Source organism: Perna viridis, chromosome 14, assembly GCF_037379345.1.
Source record: "Perna viridis isolate PV_CMFRI_1.1 ecotype Kerala chromosome 14, ASM3737934v1, whole genome shotgun sequence".
Taxonomy (NCBI): Eukaryota; Metazoa; Mollusca; class Bivalvia; order Mytilida; family Mytilidae; genus Perna; species Perna viridis.
The window spans coordinates 33,999,001-34,001,529 of NC_142458.1; positions in this window are offsets into that span (position 1 = coordinate 33,999,001).

Consider the following 2,529-nt stretch of genomic DNA (forward strand, 5'->3'; position numbering starts at 1 on the left):
TGCGAGTATGAATACTCTTTTTACTACTTTCCATTCTCGTATTTTTGGAAAATAATAAAAAATGGGGCACCAAATAGTTCATTTCATCTGTTTATAATGCTGTTTTGGGGTCAGCTTCAGCCGACCTTTGGTATTAGTATTTCTTTGTGGTTCATTGAAGATCAATGGGTGCTGACACTTCATCCCGGTGGGGTTTTTGTCTCTTTGACATATACACCATACCTATTCTTGTTATTTATTAAATGATACCCTGCTGCATTGTATTGTATTTAATATCAACGGATACATGCTTAATTGCTATTTTCTGTGAGAATCAGACAGCAGGTGAATTATGGTGGAAAAACACAGAAGTCTTTTCATGAAATCTTATTCAAAATATTATCTGAATGCAGAAATGGCATGCATTTCTTTTTGAAGTGTCAGTTACTCAAGGTTTAAATTATATAAAATGCATTGCAGAGATTGCATTGGGAGATAATTAATCCCTCGTCATTCTACTTTAATACTCTGACACTTCTAAGACCAACAAAATGTCAGTTCATCTTCATCAGACCATGAACTGTGTGCACAGACTGCCAAAATTGTGTGGTTTTTTTTTCAGAGCATGATTCATATTTTTTATTTGCTGATTCTTACAGATCACATAGGAACAAAATACGTAAAATATTCAAAGAAAGATAACTCCAATTCATCAAACAAATTAGGGAGTAAAAACTGTTTAAATGTAACTAAATTTAACTGTAACTTTCTTATAATTTATTGAATCAAACTTAAATTCGAATTCAAACAGAATTTTATGATACTCAATAAGTACACAACTTTTGAAAAAGACACCTTCTAAAGTTATCATCTGAAACCGCTGGGACAGACAGACAGACAAACATGGAACTTTTCTGAGGGCATCACATAATACCTCACCACTTCTAAGGTGGGGTATAAAAACTTGTAATCTGGTGATGCATCATTTAAAGATAATACAAGCAATATGTAGCTATAAGAACACCTAATACCAATGAATGACGTCTGCTCTTAAAAAAATACTGTGTCAGTTTGTATTCAGAAATGCTTAAATATATTATGAAATAAAATGTTCCAAGTAAATGAGATTTCATTTTTCATTGTCAACAAGAATACTTTTTTTTCCAATTTCATTCTCTAACAACTGGAAGTGATTTTTACCTAAACTTGGCCCATCCAAAAATGTTTTGTTATTCATATGACAGAAAATGGCCACAGGAGATGTGGGGTCTTGTCCATCAATATCTAAAAATACTTTCCACATCATTCTATCTAAGTTCTACCCTTAAACTCCTGAGTGAACCCTTTTGGTTGCATTTTTCCTGTATACCAATGCTTTCATTGTGAAATGAATTGAAAGTCCAGTCTCATAATTGTTGGATTTCTTGAATCTCATTAAAATGCTAAAGATCAAGTGCCACAACCATGTTATACAGGTATTAAATCATCACTATTTCTTTGAAGCTGGTCAATATTTATGACGTTACCTAAAATATGACAAATGACATTGCTTTGTTTTGTGTATTAGAGGAAATGTGTAAAGAGTGGTATTTTGTAATAAAATGATAAATTGACAATAACATATTATGAAATAAGATGGTTTGGTTGTATTCAGCAAGACCAAAGTATTATTGTATAAATAAATAAATATAAAATCGTATCCATCTATGTACTAAAAGATAAAACAGCACCTCTGCACTTGCGCAGTCGACTTTTTCCATGTCAACAAATTTCATCACTCTCAGAATATTTTTTCATTCTACATATATAGGACGTCACCGACATTCCATAACATTTTGTTAATAAAGAAAAATTACAATTTGTTAAGACCAAAATCCTAAATCACCCCATAGGAAAATAGTTTATTTTAAGATGAACAAATGTTTGTTTTCCCAATGTTATAGATGTAGACGAAGCAAATCATTGTTAGACACTTTTGACAAAGTATGTGGGTTTTACCTTGTATAGATTAAAATAATTAACAAACATAGATTGATATGCATTGTTCTAGATATTGAAAAACCTAAATATGTAATTATCCTTCGATAGACCTTTTTTAATATTCTCGAATTTAACTTTCATTTTTAAACTTTGAGCAAAGGAAAGTTACTGTCCTATGGGAGCGATGGACAAAAGAAGACTTCAAATTCAAATACATGACTAATTGTAGCTGTGGTAAGTACTCGGTTACTTTTGAATAATTAATTTCAAACCATTTAGCTACTTATCGAAGTGTAAATAGTTTAAGTTTCAAAGAAAAAATGTTTACTGTTCTTCCTTTCCCCAATTAGACTGCCAACCAGGTTGTTGTGTGTTGGTGGGTTATGTCCCTTTGAAAAACTTGCTTGATTGGCTTGCATTCCATAATTATGAAAAACAACAATTGTTCAGAAGTTATTGAGGATACAAAAAGAAAAAAAACAGGATAAACATACTTAATGACAACTATATCCAACAACTTCATCTACATGGTTGACAAACTGGGATATGACTAATTGAGTTAAATGTGAA